Source organism: Giraffa tippelskirchi, chromosome 4 (assembly GCF_054371585.1).
Source record: "Giraffa tippelskirchi isolate mGirTip1 chromosome 4, T2T-mGirTip1v1.2.pri, whole genome shotgun sequence".
NCBI lineage: Eukaryota > Metazoa > Chordata > Mammalia > Artiodactyla > Giraffidae > Giraffa > Giraffa tippelskirchi.
In genome coordinates, this window is record NC_137278.1 from 204,670,384 (window position 1) to 204,688,359 (window position 17,976).

At 39.5% G+C, this 17,976-nt stretch overlaps 1 protein-coding gene and 1 long non-coding RNA gene across 4 annotated transcripts in view; one reads left to right on the forward strand and one right to left on the reverse strand.

Moving 5' to 3' along the window:
- Positions 1–17,976, reverse strand: part of MRTFA (myocardin related transcription factor A) — a 197,406-nt gene that overhangs the window by 178,023 nt on the left and 1,407 nt on the right. The window lies entirely within an intron of this gene.
- Positions 5,012–9,621, forward strand: LOC145544662 (uncharacterized). The gene is made up of 2 exons (XR_014081506.1): positions 5,012–7,366; positions 8,353–9,621. It is a non-coding gene; the product is annotated as an uncharacterized LOC145544662 (long non-coding RNA).

Here is a 17,976-nt window from a genome sequence, read left to right on the forward strand (position 1 = left end):
CTGAAGAGACCAGGGAGTTTGGTGGCAAAAGTTATTCAAGTTATTTGCCCTTAATGAAAAGAGCTTCTCCTTGAAGGCAGCGTATACTGATACTTTCTTGGGGTTAGCAGCAGTGACTCCCAAAGAAAAGCTTATAGGGGCTCACATAAAAGGACCATTGCAGGACTGTCTGTAAGTGATTTAGGGTGGTGACACTGAGCAACACTATTCCATCAACAAATAAAACCAAATGAGACAGCACACACGAAAGCACCAAACAGTGGCTAGCATAAAATACTCAATAAAAAACAAGCTTCTTCCATTCTCTGCTCTGAATAATTTGTACACAAAAAGAAAAAAAAACAAAACTGCTGGACGGAGTCATAATCTTACTTGGTTGGGAAAACCAATGAAATGCTCTTCCTCTCAAATCCAGCCAGACTGAGTTTAAATATCTGGGCCCATATTTGCTAAGAAAAACAGGGACACAGCCAGCAACATTTCAGAAGTCAAAAGTCTTCTCTTAAGAATGATTTTATTTATTCCATCATTCAGCAGCAGAGCAAATGGACAAAAAGGTATCTTTAACGCAAGTCTAAGAGTTGAGTGCAACACAACCCAGCAAAACCACCAAACAGTTACTGCAATCTACATTACAGTCTGCATTCCTCCATTTCTGTGATCACGGAGTGGTCACACACAACCTGGCATATTAAATCATTACTAAATATCTCATATGGGGGCAAATTAGTCTTCAACTATTTTAATGGTTTAACTTTTGAAATGGGATGATCTTCTCTATAAAACATTCTTTGAAATTAATTCTATCATTTAGATGCTTCTGAGATTCAGACTGAGATTAACAACCTCCTACTGTAATTAAACTTGAGGCAGTGTGAAATGGTAATGACTGCTGGAATGAACATCGTGATAAATGTAAGGATCAAATGAAATCACAGAAGGGCTTTTTAGGGGTCACCTAACTTAATGCTCTTACAGAGGGAAAAAATTCAAAGACGTTAGAAAACTTGTCCAATATTACACAGCTTATTAGTGACAAAATGAGTTTTTTAAGTCCCAAGCCTACTGATGCCCCATTGGCCAGCTGACCTCTCTACTAATAAAAGCTGCCACTTATCAGATTAATTACAATGTGCCAGGTGCAGCACTATGGGTTTTGCATATGTGATCTCATTTAATCTCACTACAATCCTATGAGGAAGGCATTATCAAACCATTTTATAAATAAGGAAACCAGGATTCAAACCCAAGTCTGTCTGATGCCAAAGTCTTTGGTTTCAACCACCATACTATGCCTGTCTACTTTTCATTCATTCATTCATCAAATACTTGCTAAGCAACTATAAGGGATCAAGTTCTGTCTCAGCCCTAGAGATACTAGTGGTGCAGAGAGACAAGATCCCTGCTCTCATGGTAACAACTAAAAAAAAAAATAAAGCACTGCAGGTATGACTGATAAGTGCTGTGGAGGTGGCGGAACAGTAATGTGATAATAACTATAGAGGCAATATTATGCCACCAATCATATATGAAAACACTAAATATGTAAAAAGACTACCATCTCAGAGATACCATTAGGATATCTACTAAGGAAAAAAAATAGAAAATAACAAGCATTGGTAAGGATGTACAGAAACTGGAATGCTTGTGAACTGTCGGTGGGAATCTACAAAGAAAGTAAATTTAATCTTACATACTGAAGTAACTAAACAAGATTCTGAGTCCTTCAAATATAATAGGGATTTGAAACAATATATTCTGAAAAGCAGTAAACCACTGCCTCTTTCTTTCAGTTCAGTTCAGTTCAGTAGCTCAGTCGTGTCCGACTCTTTGCGACCCCATGAATTGCAGCACGCCAGGCCTTCCTGTACTTCACCAACTCCCGGAGTTTACCCAAACCCATGTCCATCGAGTTGGTGATGCCATCCAACCATCTCATCCTCTGTCGTCCCCTTCTCCTCCTGCCCCCAATCCTACCCAGCATTAGGATCTTTTCCAATGAGTCAACTCTTCGCATGAGGTGGCCAAAGTATTGGAGTTTCAGCTTCAACATCAGTCCTTCCAATGAACATCCAGGACTGATCTCCTTGCAGTCCAAGGGACTCTCAAGAGTCTTCTCCAACACCACAGTTCAAAAGCATCAATTCTGCAGCACTCAGCTTTCCTCACTGTCCAACTCTCACATCCATACATGACCACTGGAAAAACCACAGCCTTGACTAGACGGACTTTTGTTGACAAAGTAATGTCTCTGCTTTTAAACACGCTATCTAGGTTGGCCATAACCTTCCTTCCAAGGAGTAAGCGTCTTTTTAATTTCATGGCTGCAGTCACCATCAGCAGTGATTCTGGAGCCCAAAATATAAAGTCTGACACTGTTTCTACTGTTTCCCCATCTATTTCCCATGAAGTGATGGGACCAATTGCCATGATCTTAGTTTTCTGAACGTTGAGCTTTAAGCCAACTTTTTCACTCTCCTCTTTCACTTTCCTCAAGAGGCTCTTTAGTTCTTCACTTTCTGCCATAAGGGTGGTGTCATCTGCATATCTGAGGTTATTGATATTTCTCCCAGCAATCTTGATTCCAGCTTGTGTTTCTTCCAGCCCAGCGTTTTTCATGATGTACTCTGCATATAAGTTAAATAAGCAGGGTGACAATATACAACCTTGATGTACTCCTTTTCCTATTTGGAACCAGTCTGTTGTTCCATGTCCAGTTCTAACTGTTGCTTCCTGACCTGCATACAAGTTTCTCAAGAGACAGGTCAGATGGTCTGGTATTCCCACCTCTTTCTTTAGTATGATACTAATTCTAGCACAGGCATAGCAGAAAACAAGTATAACAACTCTTTCCAAATTAAAATAAACTATCAAGATTACACACTATGCAATTCCAATCCCCACTTCTTTTTTCCTCATTCTCATATTCCTATTAACTTTCTTTCCATCAGTTCCTCTGATATCTCAGCACAGAGACAAACTCTCATGATTGTAGAGGTACAGGCAGTTCATTAAGCTCTCTTACTGGACTCCAATTGCTGCTGTGGGAACTGCCTCCTCTTAAGTTTCTGGGCTATTATCAGATATAGAGGCAACTCTTAATCTCCCTGGCTTCCTTTCCAGGGGCTTATGCCAAGAAAAGGTGGAGGAAAGACCTAGGTCCACAGTTATCTAAAGTACTGTACTTCTAACCATTATGGGCTTTGAGTTGCACGTTATTTACCTTCACAGTAGAATGTACCGTCAATATTCTTTGTTTTAGTTATTAAACCCACTTGGTACTAATCTTAGATACACAGAGAGAAAATAGTGCAGCTACCCTTCCTCACCCTCGGTGAACTACAATGTCAACAGGAAGAAAAGTTTTTGGTGAAAAAAAAAATGTTAAGTAAAAAGAGAAATCAGAAATTCCCTGGAAGTCCAGAGGTAGGTAGTCCAGGGTGCATGGATTCGATCCCTGGTCAGGGAACTAACAGCATGCACACCTTGTGACTTGGCCAAAAAAAAAAAGAGAGAGAAGTAATAAGAGGGTACCATAGGGAGAGGAGAGTCTGAAAACAAGTCTGAGGCTGTATTGATCAAGGAAAGTTGTTCTGTAAAGAAGTCAAGCCTCAGGCTAACTTTTAAAATGGGCAAGGACATAGTTTAGGGAAGGGGAGGAAGAAGGTTACTCAGAGAATTCAGAGCAGCACTATCTAAGTAAGGAAGGTACCAATTATCAGAACAGAATGATAACTGGTGCTTTTTAAAGTTCTGGTTGAAAAAACATGTAATAATTCTGCTTTGTTGTTTAGTCACTAAGTTGTGTCCGACTTTTTTGCGACCCCGTGGACTGTAGCCTGCCACACTCCTCTGTCCATGGGATTTCCCGGGGAAGAACTCTGGAGTGGGTAACCACTTCCTTCTCCAGGGGATCTTCCCGACCCAGGGATCAAACCTGCGTCTTCTGCACTGCAGACAGAGTGTAAATGCTCAAGACAAAGAAACAGAAGCTGAAACAGATTCTAAGCAAGAAGAGCTTACCCAGTCTCTGTTTTTGTGCCAAATGTAATTTTCATATATGTATATATACATATATATATATATATATATATATATATATATATATATAATCTGTCCTCAAGGTACTTTGGCCAGGAGAGGCCAATCACTTAACTTCGTAATAATGACTGGACTCAGAAAACTGCAGGAGGATGAAGGATGGGATATTTTCTTACAACGGAGCTGCAACTCATTAAACAGAAATTTGAAGGCCTATTACAGGCCAGGCACTCCTGCAGTTTATGTGTGGGTGGGGGTATAGATCAGCTGTTAGAAACTGGCTGACCTCAACCAAATTTGGCAGGCAAACAACTTTTGTCTCATCCAGAGTGTTGACCTGTACAGTATTTTTTAAATAAACTCTGAGGCATAATTTACTCACAATAAAATGCACACATTTGAAGTGTACATTTCCAAGTTCAATGAGTTTTGACAAATGTACACTATTGTGCCGCCACCACGCCTAAGCAAGAAAAAACATTCCCATCGTCTCTCAAGTCATTTTGCATTAGTCTCCACGCTCCTCACTCAGCCAACCACTGACCTAATTTTCGTTACTACAGTTTCACCTGTTCTAAAACTTCAATATAAATGAAACCATACAGTAAGTTCTCTTTCATTTCTTACTTACACTCAACATGTTTTTGAGATTCACTCACATTGTTGCATAAACTGATAACCCACTGTTTTATATATTGGTTTATCTACTGACCTTCTGATGATGGCATTTGGACTGTTTCCAGTTTTTTGGCTATTAGGTACTATGAAAATTCATGTGTCTTTTTGTGAATATGCTTTCATCTCTCTTTAATAAACACCAAAGTGCAGGATGGCTGGGTTGCATGGTAAGTACGCGTTTAACTTTAGAAGAAACTGACCAGTTGTTTTCCAAAGTGGTTGTACCATTTCACACTCCCACCAGCAACATATATTGATTCTAGCCGTTTCAAATCCTCACCAATACTTGGAATTTTTTTTTTTTTAATTTTAGCTATCCTTGTGGGTATGAAGTGGTATCTCACTGTGTTTTTAATTTTTATTTCCCTGATAACTAATGACGTTGGGCACCTATTCATATGCTTTCAGACATTCAAATATATTTTCTTCTGTGAAGGGTCTATTCAAACTTCTGCTCATTTTTAACTGGGCCATTTGTTACATTACTAAATTTTAAAATGTTTTACACATTCTGGATTTAAGTCATACGTATGTGTGTGTGTGTATATATATATATGCAGCATATTTGTGTAATATTTCCTTCCAGTCTATGATTTACCTTTTCATTTTCTTACAATGTATTTTGAAGAAGAGAAAGTTTTACTTTTGATAAGGGTCTCACTTTCCAATTTTTTTCTTCTATGGTTGGTTAGAGCTTTCTGGGTCCTAAAACAATCTTTGCCTATTTCAAGGCCACAAAGATTTTCTCTTATAATTTTGCCTATACATTTTATGGCTTCAGTTTATATATTTAGGTCTATGAGTCACTTCAAACGAATTTTTCTGTATAGTGTGAGATAGGGATTAAGACATTTCTTTACATACAAATATCCATCCAACTGTTCTAGCGACACTTGTTGAAAAGACTATCCTTTCCCCACTGAATTATGTTTTGGCCTTTGCTGAAAAATCAACTGATCATATATGTCCCTTTCAAGACTCTATTGTGGTCAATGATCAACGTGTTTTTTTTTAATACCAATACAACAGTGTCTTGATTACTCTAGTTATACAATAAGTACTAAAATCAGGAAATTTAAGTCCTCTAAGTTTATTCTCCCACTTCTAAATAGTTTGGCTATTGTAAATTCTTCAGTTTCACATACTTTAGATTCAGCATGTCAGTTTCCACATCAGTTCAGTTCAGTCGCTCAGTTGTGTCCGACTCTTTGCGACCCCATGAATCACAGCACGCCAGGCCTCTCTGCCCATCACCAACTCCTGCAGTTTACCCAAACCCATGTCCATCAAGTCAGTGATGCCATCCAACCATCTCATCCTCTGTCGTCCCCTTCTCCTCCTGCCCCCAATCCTTCCCAGCATTAGGGTCTTTTCCAATGAGTCAACTCTTCGAATGAGGTGACCAAAGTTTCCACATACACACCAAAAAAAAAAAGCCTTCAGGAATTTAGTTTGTAGACACACTGCATCGTAATAGATTATTTTGGGACTATTGGACTGTTTAACAACACTGGGTCTTTCAAACCATTTACATGGTACATCTCCACTTACTTTGGTCTTCTTTAATTTTTTTCAGCCATGTTTTGTGATTTTCAATGTAAAAGCTTTTTTATATTTTTCATTAAATGTATTCCTAAGTATAGAAATTTTTTCAATTCAAACTGGTTGCCAGCATTTTAATAAAGAGAAAATTCACAATTAAAAAAATCCAGACTTCTGACTCCCCTGGGAAAAAAAATCAGAAGATCAGTAACTCTGGACCTATACTTCCCAAATGCCAACAATAAATCAACACTGAGTACTGGCTGCCCTCTCTAGACAGGGCACATTCTCTCCAATTGCCATAGTTCCTACCATTCCGTATAAAATCTCTGACCTATCCAATTCCATTCATATAAGTTATCTGCTTGGAACCTACAGACAGAGAAAGGCTAGGGAACAAGGACTGGTGATATGATTAGATTTGCATTTGAAACTTGGGCTTTGGTGTGGAGAAATGATTATGGTCAGAGGGAAGGATGTAAGCAGGAAAATTAGCCAAGAATTTATTGAAGTGGTCCTGGAAAGGGCACAGCTTGGACTAAAGTGGCTTCAGTAGAAGAAATGAGAAGTTGACAAATGAGATAATATTTATAGAGTGATTATTAATAGAAATTGATGATGGAATGGATGAGAGGATACAAGGATATGTCAGAGATGACCGTTCTGATTTCTGGCTTATGTAACTTCTGTAGACAGAAGCACCATTCACAGAAATGGAGAACAATGGAGTTGGAACAACTCTGACAAGAGGAAAGGAAGGTTAAAAGTTTAGTTTGAAATGTAAATTTGAGATGTGAGACATCCAAGTAGAAGTGGCAAAGTGATTTGTGTTAAAAAAGATAGACACATTTGGGAATCATCAGCATATAGTTGGTATTTAAAGCTATGGAACTAGATGAGATCTCTTACAGAGACAGTTAAGAGGTTTGAGGGTTTGAGCCAGAGTCCTGAGAAAATCCCACACTTGGGTCAGGGTGAAGAAGAGCTAGCAAGAGGCTGAGAAACAATGTCAGGAGAGGTAGAAAGAAGGGATAAGGTATTAGGTGAAAAACTAGTAGCCCCCCAGGCTCCTCTGTCATAGGCTTTCCCAGGCAAGAATACTGGAGTGGGTTGCCATTTCCTTCTCCAGGGGATCTTAACTACCCAGGGATCGAACCAGGGTCTCCTGCACTGGCAGGCGTATTCTTTATTGCCGAGCCACCAGGGAAGCCCGAATAATGTCATAGCAAGAATAGAAAATGGTTCAAGAAAGAAAGTGATCAACTATGTTAAATACCACATGGGAGGGAAAATATCCATTCTTTCACTTTCTCGTTCAAAAAATATTTATGAAGCACCTACTATATGCCAAGTACTGATGGTACTTAGGAAACAACAATAAACAAAACAAAGTCGCTGCCCTTGTAGAGACTATCATCTAGTGGTAGGAGACAGACAACAGACAAACAGGGGTGAACAGTTCTGTGGAGAAAGTGAAGCAGGGTAAGGGAAATCGCAAATGCCTGGGATTTGGGAGTAAAGTGGCTTTTTTATACATGATGGGCTAAAAATGTGACATCTGAGCAAAGACCTGAAAAGAGTAAGGAAGTAAACCATGTGAAGATCCAGGGATAGGGAATTTCAAGAAGAGGAAACCGCAAGCACAAAGACCTGGTACAACCCAGTAACAGTAAGGAATCCAGTGGGGTTGCTGTACAGTAAGCAAAGGGCGGGAGGCGGCGGGGGGGGGGGGACAATCATGAAACTGACTCTGGAGAGCAATTCGTAAGACCTAAGATGTATGTGGACAGCATATCATAAGAAGTCAAGGGCAGAAGCAGGGAGTCAAGTTCAAAAGAAGCTACTGCAATAATCCAGGCAAGAGATGGCAACAATACGATGATCATCAGTTGTGTCTGGAACTTCCCAGGTGACTCAGTGGTAAAGAATCCGCCTGCCAATGCAGGAGACAAAGGAGATGCAGGTTCGATCCCTGGGCAGGGAAGATCCCCTGGAGAAGGAAATGGCAATCCACTCCAGTATTCTTGCCTGGAAAATCCCATGGACAGAGGAGCCTACCAGGCTACAGTCCATAGGGTCGCAAAGAATCAGACACGACTAAGCGTGCACACACACACAGTTTTGTCTACTTGGTTAGGCTAAGGTCCCCAGTTATTCAAACACCAATCTAAGTGTTGCTTTTGAAGGTATTTTGCAGATGTGATTAACATTCATAATCACTTGACTTTAAGGAAAGGAGCTTATTCTAGATGATCCTGGTGGGCCTGAATCCATCAGATAAAAGGCCTTAAGAGCAGGTTTCTCAGAAGGCAAAATTTTACCTGTGGATACCAACTTCATTTTCTGCTGAGAGTTCCAATCTGTCCTTCTTGACAGTCAAGCCTATGAATGTTGCAGTTGCCTAGCCAGCCCCCACAACCATGTAAGGAATAAATCCTTACAATAAATCCCTTAATCTCCTACTAGTTCTGTTTCTCTGGTTGAACGCTGACTGATACAGATTTTGGTATCTTGAAGTAGAGTGCTGCTGTAACAAATTCTTTAAAATATGGAATGGGACTTTGAAACTGGATACTGCATGGAAGCTGGAAAGATTCTCAGAAGCTAATTTAAAGAGCCTAGATTGCCTTAAACAGATTGTTCATAGAAATACGGATGTTGAAAACACTCCTGGTAAGAGCTCAGAAGGAAGTGAGAAGCACAGCAGATAAAGTCTATCTCATTTAAAAGAATACATTTGTCATCATAAACAGAAAGCTAGTAAAAAACAAACATTAAAGGTGCTTCTGGTGAGAACTCAGAAGAAAATGAGGAACATTATTGAGAACCGAAGGAAAAATAATCCTTTTTAGATAGTGGCAAAAAAAAAAACTTAGGTGAATTCTGTCCAGGAGTTGTGTGAAAAGGAGAACTTGGATATTTAGCAAGCATAAGCAATGAACTTCGGTATTTAGCTAAGGAGATTTTCAAGCAACAAGTTGGAGGTACGACCTGGTTTTTTCCTGTTTCTTATGGCAAAATGCAAGAGGAAAGATAAACAGATGGGCAAAATGTTAAAAGAAACCAGGACGTGATGATTTGGGAAATTCTCAGCTTATCTAGATCACAAAAATGCTAAAATTAGGAGATACCCTATTAAGAAAGCACTGCTGTGGAGAAAAAGCCAAGAGTGTGTCTGGACAATCTTTCATCAGTGCTGAAAGATTACACATGTGATTCAGGGACCCCTCATCCAACCACCTAAGCAGAAGCTAGAAAGCAATATGAGACTAGAGGATCTTCTTGTCTAATGACAAGAATCTCTGAGACATACACAGGAGACTCAAAAAAAGGTTTCTGAGAATGTTTTATCAGCAAAAACACTGCCAGCTTGGCCTGAAAAGAGCTGAAAGAGAATAAAGAAAGATTGTTGGACTACCAAAATTCTACAGGCAATTTAACTACTACTAGAAGCCAGAGCCACAGGCCCAGAGGGCAGGGTCCCTAGCCACAGAAGATTACTTCCAGGCCTTGCAACCTAAGAAATTTTCCCTGCTGAATTCTGAAACTGCCTGGGACCAGCGACACACTTATTCCTTGTATCTCCTCCTTTTTGGATTTGGGAATGTCTATGACAGTCATATTTTGCATGTCTCACCACTGTATTTTAGGAACACATAACTTGTTTTCTAGTTTCCCAGGCCCAAAGACAGAAATTTTTCCCCAGATGGATCACACCCAGAGTCTCACCTCTACCTGATTTAGATGATGAGATTTTGGACTTTTGAGCTGATGATATTTAGATGAGATTCTGGACTTGATGCTGCAATGGGTTGAGACTCTGGAATGTCGGAATGGGATGAATGTATTTTGCTTGTGGGACGAATATGAATCTTTGAGGTTCAAAGGGCAGAATGCAGTAGACTGAAAATGGTACCGTAAGAGATATCCACATCCTTCATATCCTAACCCTGGAACTTATATGTCAGAAAAGGGGGGTGATCTTTGCAGCTGTGGTTAAGCCAAGGATCTTGAGATGGAGCAATTATCCTGGATTATCTGGGTGAGCCTTAAATGCAATTTCCTTATAAAAGAGGCAGGGAGAGATGGGACAAACAGAGGAGAAAACGTGCAGAGAGACGTTTGAAAATGCTGGCCCTGAAGACTGAAGAGACACCACCTCAAGCCAAGGAATGCCAGCAGTCACCAGAAGCTGGAAGAGGTGAGGAACAGACTCAACTTCTAGAAGGATTGCAGCTCTACGGCTGACACCTTGATTTCAGCCCAGTGAAACTGGTTTTAGACATCTGACCTTCAGAGCTGTTAGAGATTAAATATGCACTGTCTTTTTAAGGCACCAAGTTTCTGGTAACTTGTTACAGCAGCCACAGGAAACTAATACAGATGGCTTAGACAAGGGAGGTGGTAAGAAGTGATCAGATCATGCATATGGAAGCAGCTAAGAGGATTTGCCAATGGAGTGAATGTGAAGTGGCAAATAAAGAGAAGATGACTCCAAAGCTCTGACCTGATTAACCAGAAGAAACATTACCACTTTACTAAGCTAGAGACAAGCCAACAGCTCAGCAACATGCAAGTCAGTAGTGGCCTCACTGAAAACTGTTCTGGTAGAATATGGGGCTGGACACCAGATTAGAGAAGGTTAGAAAATCCAGAGTACATAGAATTGACTGTGAATATTGCTCTACTCTTTTTCTGGTCATTGATCTGTACATTGCCCTCCCCTCCCCCAGCTCCTATCTTTAATAGGCAAAACTTCAAGTAACAAGTTAATTTTCAAATGGGCCAAAGACAGTAAGTTCAGGACATAGTAACTTAAGGCAAGGGAGGACAGGTTAAGAAGAGGAGGTGGGTCACTTTCATTCATTCAACAAGCATTTACTGAGCATTTATTATATGCTCTGCCAAGCACTATGCTGCATGCCAGGAATAAAGTCATGAAGAGACAGCCTCGTCAAGTTGACGAGAAGAAAAACATAAAATAATTACACAACTATTTAGCTGCAATTGGGACTTGTGCTACAAAAGAAAAATTCTGGGTGCTATGAAACATGAATTAAATGCCTATTATGTGCTAAATGCCTTACATGTAACTTTATTTACCCCTTACATCTATCCTACGAGGAAAGAGAGATTGAGAAAGATTAATTCCCTTGCCCGAGATCACAAAGCCAATGAGCAGTAGAGCCACAGCTGAAAACAGGTGCATTCAACTCTAAAACTCATCACTACTATCTCCAAACAGCAGGGAAAATCTACTAGGCTTTTTTAAAAAAAAACAAAAACAAAAAGCGCGGAGGAACTGTCATGCAGATACAGTTTTGAGAATTCCTGCTCTAGAAAGAGCTTTCTAAGCTCACTTGATGAAGGTGAATTTTGGAGGGTATTCAAAAATCCCTTAACACTCTCCAAATAGAACAAAAGGTTACACTATAATTAACTCAGTTTTATTTAGGCACCCAACAGGTTATTAAACACATTGAAAATAAAATGTCATGAATAGCTTGTCGAAATTCTACAAGTCATACCCAGTTTTCACACATACTGTTTCTGCTAGGTTCACCTTCAGAATCAGCTTTCAGGTGAAAGCCAAAAGAGGGGAGAAGGGGAGGTCAATTATGCTACAGAGTGACTGAGTCATGAAAATGATTAATAACTGATTCAATGTATACAAAGATTCATGACAGATATCACACATATGAACCACATCATCCTATGAACTTCTACTAAGTAAAGGAAATACTTTAAAATTTATTTTAATTTCAAATTACTAGCCATGATCTCATTATATTCTTGGCTCCCTATTATTCCTATTCCAGGACCACACACCCCGCATACCCCTAGCCTAGAAAAAAAAAAAAATCTGAAGAGAAAGGAAATATCAACAAGATGATGTGAAATGATTCGCTGAATCCATAAAATATAATTTAAAATACCATGACGTCTTTGCCTTCACTGCATTACCTCAGGGCATTAAGCTGGTATGTAAGAATTAAAGAATGTAATGCTCCCTGAATGGAAGCTTCAGTTCAAGTGATTGTTCATAGCAAGTGATTATAACATGTATCAAGAATAAGAAAGAAAATAGCCCTAACTCTTCATTTCTAAATTGTTTCCCCATCTCTACCTTAAAAAAAAAAAGCCAAGACAACATATATGTGGCAAATTTTAAAAAACTTTAAAGACATCCATCATTTAATAAAATATAAAATCAATAAAGCCAGTTTCAACCACGATAACACCATTCTAATACCAACATGCAATATGGCGTGTCCTAAGGTATGAGAGGGCAAATTTCCACATTCCTGTCAATTCTGTGGTAGTGAAAATATGTACAAATTAACCACGATTAAGAGACTCTGGCATAACTTACACCATTTACAGTTACAAAGATACTGAAACACTGACCAAAAAATCTTAATTTGGATATTTTGGTATGCCCTTATTTAGTAAGTATTTATTGTGCAACTTAAGTGAAGTCACTATTATAGCTTTCCATTTCAGGAACGGCATAAGATATTGAATGCATATAAGGAATATTCCAAAGAATATTTTGAGAGCTATAACACTGTGATTACTACCATAAAAAATTCTCACTGTATAGACATTTTCACTAACCATGCAAAAGAAAGTGAAAAGGAACAAACATTTACTGGAGGCACAGGGTTTGGCGACTGAACAGCAACAACATATAATGGTGGGGAGTCACCATCTTTTATTTCACATACAGACCTGAGTTCAAATCTTGACTGTGGTCTTCCTAATTTAGTTCATCTCTCCAAGCTTCTCTACCCTCATCTGCAAAATGGTGCTGTTACTTATTTCACAGAGCTGGTGGGAGGATTAATGAGGTAACACAGTGACTAATAAAGCACATGTCACTGTTACTTGCCTTTACATTTCTCCATACTCATAACAACCTCATGTTCTAAGAATGATTAACTCCATTTTACAGATGAGGAAAGCAAGTCACAGAAGGTTAGGTAGTGAGTCTAGGGTTACACAACTGATAACTGTTAGTATCTAGCTCTGCTCCTGCCCTTACACTTGACATGTTACCTCACTAATTATTTTACTCTCTCTGGATAGGAAGTTTAGAACTTTTTTTTTTTTCAAATCATACCCAGAATACTTTTAATTTTGATACCAAAACAAAGATTTTTCAGAAAACCAAACTGACCTTTAATTCTCCAATTTCAGAGGTCAAAAACCTGAAAATAGCCCACCTGTTTTCAAATTCAGTAACAAACAGAGGATACACTCCAGATTTTAAAATGAGCTACCCAGGAGAAGGAAATGGCAACCCACTCCAGTATTCTGGCCTGGAGAATTCCATGGACAGAGGAGGCTGGTGAACTGCTGTCCATGGGGTCACAGAGTCGGACATGACTGAACAATTAACACTTTCACTTATCTACTGGTATTTACCAGATTAGAAATTAAATCAGAGACCCTTGTTAATTCATTAAAAAATACCAATAGTGAAGTCACTACATATTAATGTAAACATTAAAAAATGTGTTTTCCAAAACAAAAAAAAAAATAAAAATAAAATGAGCTACCCAAATTACTGATTACTTGTACTCACTTATACAGGGAATGATTTCTTAATGCTTATTAACAAGAGTAAGTGAAGAAGCAAATGAATCAAATATACCACAAAAGGAAAAATATGGTATCTGAAGAAAAGAAAAAAAATTTTTTTCACAACTCTGTCTTCCTAGGATTCTGTAGGCCTTTTGTTACTGCTGTGTGAGCCTTCCTTAAACAAAGGGTGAGGAACTGCTCCAGCTCAGCCACTAGATGGTTGTGGAACTTCAAACCATTTAATTTCTCAGAGCCTCCCTTCAACTAAACAATGCAAGTTGGACTTGAGTCACTGAACCACAGAACTGAAGGCAAATTAAGCAATTAGCTCCACCCAAGGCACCCTGGTGGCTCAGATGGTAAAGAATCTGTCTGCAATGTAGGAGACCCAGGTTCGATCCCTGGGTCAGGGAAGTTCCCTGGGGAGAGGGCATGGCCACCCACTCCAGTATTCTTGCCTAGAGAATTCCATGGACAGAGGAGCCTGGCAGACTATAGTCCATGGACTTGCAAAGAGTCAGACACGACTGAGCAATGAACACTAGCAACTAACTAAGGCACCCTGGCAGGTCAACTAATTTCTGCTTCAACACCTTTAGCGACATGGAGTTCACTTATCTTTCCTCTTCACAGAAGTGATAAGTGAATAACTTGAAGAATTTTGCAGATTCTTGTGTGACTTAGTCACAAAAGTTCTCATTCTAGGTATTTTTACTCTGGGGCCTAGATCCACCTCTAAGCTCTCTTGAAGCCTGTGAAACTGTAATAAATGCTTCTGACTAAACCCATTCTGCAGACAGAGGGCCCAGGAATTTAGAGGGACAACAAGAGGGTATGAGATACCCTTAACACATTATTGACCAGAGACATATTAATGCCACAGGTGTTAGTTTCTGCAAAAATACCCTGGTCAACAATGTGTTAACAGGCACTGTGGAGTTCAACTAATAAAACCACTGTTTTCACTCTAACTGGCGAAATAAAATCTATCAAGATGTAGGTATCTGAATTGGAAAAAGTGATGCTGAAGCAGCAATGATTGACAACTAAATGCCTCCTTCTGAATACATCATTTTCTATTCATTCATCTCTGCCTCCAACGTCATTCACTCATGTCAGTTCTATGTTACTGCCAAAAAATAATCATGATGATGATGATGCATGTAAAGGTGTTCCAAGGACTTGGCATATTTAAGTTTTTCAATCCTCAGAGCAGAATATAAAGCAGACATCATTATTATCACCATTTTACAGTTAGTGAATCACTGAGAAGATAAAGTAGCAGAAGTATCACAGTACCACACACAGAGCTGGCAATGGTGGAGCCAGGATTCGAACCCAGACAGTCTGGCTCTAGTATTTATCCTCTTAACTACTTACACTCTGTAACTGCCTGTCTATCTGATAAGTGACTGTTTCCTTCAACATCAGAAAAATTACTCCACCTTCACCTTACACATAAAGATCAAATATTTGTCTAGGTTACTTAAAACCATTCAGGTGGCCCTAATTCAGTGTCCATCTCCACAAATGAGTCTACCATGCAGAAGGCACACAGTAAGCATACAGTAAATATTTGCAACTATCTATTCAAAACATTAAACCTGTCCCAATTCCCTCATCATCCCAAAGGTAATCTTCCCCTCCTCTGAGGGGAATCTCCCCTCCCCTCTCCCTCTTTCCCTCCCTAGCACCTGGTCCTTCCTTCCAACACTTAGCTTTTCCTATGCTTCCCACTATGGCAGCCAGCCTCCAAGCTGACCCCCAGTGACCCTCACCTCCTGGTATTAACATCCCTGTGTAGTTGCTTCCTGAAACAAGTGGCCTACAGAATGCTGGAAAAAGGATGGTATGCGACTTCTGAAGCTAAGTCATATAAGATGATGCGGCTTGGTCTACTGGATTACTCGCTCAGGGGGAAGCCAGTGGCCATGCCAGGAGGGCAGGGAAGCAGCTCTGTGGAGGGGCCAACATGGAGAGAAACAAAGACCTCCCCCCATAGCTGGCATCAACTTGCCAGCCATATTGATTAGCCTCCCTGACAGAGGATCTGCCGGCCTCAGTCAAGCCTTTGGAGGACTGCGACCAGCTGACATACTACTGCCATCTCTTGAGATCCGCTGAGCCTGAAACCACTCAGCCCATCTGCTCCTGAACTCCTAACTCACAGAACCTGTGAGAGGTAACAAATGTTTATTGCCATCTTAAGCCCTATCTTTGGGAATAACTGTTATACGGCAATTGATAACAGTAGATAGCTAATAGCAGACACTCTCTAACGCTGGAAGCTCCTTAAGAGCATAGACTGTTTTCTTAATTCTCAAAGCTCCCTGAAGCCTTAGAAATAAACAGTGCCCATATTTGTTGAACTGTGCCAGCAGACTATTCCCCTTTGTCCACTGTTCCTTTTCTTCCAAAACGTATCCATTTACAAACTATTCCCTATGCCTAAAGTACTCCATCTGTACTCTATCAATGTCCTCCCTTTTCTGTCTCAAAGGCCTTCTGAAATAGACTTCTGAGCATCTGCTATGTTCCAGAACAGCTCCTGAAGCTGAGAACAAAAGAAACAAACATCCTTGCCCTGATGGAGCTTCCAGTCCAGCGTACGCCCTTGCCATAGTGGTCTCTCTACATACAACAATCTTTGTTAACAGGACTTCAACATTCTAGTTTCCCCTTTGTAAAATTTAAGTTTTCAAAAATTGTTTTACTCCTTTCATCGTGTCTATTTAATTGGCTGTATGTATGCATATGTTTTTCTTTTATATTTAAATAAATATTGAAGCTGCAGCCTCAAGAAAAGTCCTTCCTAAAGTGCCCTCACTTAAATCTGTCTCCATATTGTTTTTACTGAATGTTTTCATGGGCCATGATTTTTAGCAAATATCATATTTATAAATGTAAAATAAATACCATTTGATTTTTTAAAAATAGCCTATATTTATTATACAAGTCCAAGCAACTCAATCAAATATGAATTTGTTTCACAGAAAGCAATTTTTAACTGAAGCGTATTGTATTATTTAGTACTTCTACAACAAAACAGAGTGTTAAAAGAAAAAAAAAGCTCACTACACTTTTAAGTTAGGAATTCCAGTCCTGGCTCTGTCACTCACTGTGTAACCTTAGACAAATTATTTAACACCCTGAGCCTCAGTTTCCATATCCTGAAGTGGAAGTAAAATCTACCTCATAGAACACTGTGAGGATTAAGCAATGCATTAAAAGCCTAGCTTGATGCCTGTTACGTAGTGAGCATCGCAGAATGTCAGTTTTCCTTCCCCTTACCTAGGGCTTGTACTTATGGTCCAAACAGTTGTCAGTTTTCCAGTTTAGTTATTCCTCTCTGGAATGATCTTCCTCTCTTTTTATCTAATGAATAAAAGATTCAGCTCAAAGGCCATCCTCTCCTTGAAGTCCAAAGGAAAAGTTCCCTCGACTTTCCCACACAGTTCTGGGGTTTGTACTTGGAGTTTATGTCAGTGTGTTACAGTTATCTGTCACTTTCTGTCTCTCCCACTAGACTGTGAGTTCCTCATGAGGAGGGAACATATACCTCACTCATTTCATAACCTCAGATTTTAGAAAAACACCTGGCACGTTACAGGCATAAAACAAAAATTGAATGAATGAATGAAGTCATTACTTAAGCAGTACCCATAATCACTCCTGGGTGACCAAACTTTGTGTTTTTGCCCTTTATGGGCCGAGATACTCCTCTGTACTTCTGAATCCCTTCCTCATAACATTCAACATAGCACTAAGGACACAGAAAGTCTGTAATAAATACTTTTGGCTTATGCGATACAGAATACTCTCACATGATTTCATTCTAAATAAAAAATGGGATCCTAATGGATGTGGCTTTTGGAAGCCTTTTTAAACAGGAGCTCTTCTTAAGAGTTACTGGCAAAGAACTGAAGCAAATGCTGGAACTATATTACAGCCGGTTTTCCTATGCATGTGTTTTTGAAAAAAGCAGCAATGGTTTGCTTCTTTCTAAAACATTTTATTAAGAAACTGAGGATCATAAAGCCCTTTGATTTGCTGTGAAAGATGCGAACACCACCAGGCAAAATTTAGCTTACTAACTTTCAGCCAAAGGTTCCCCACCCTACAGTCATA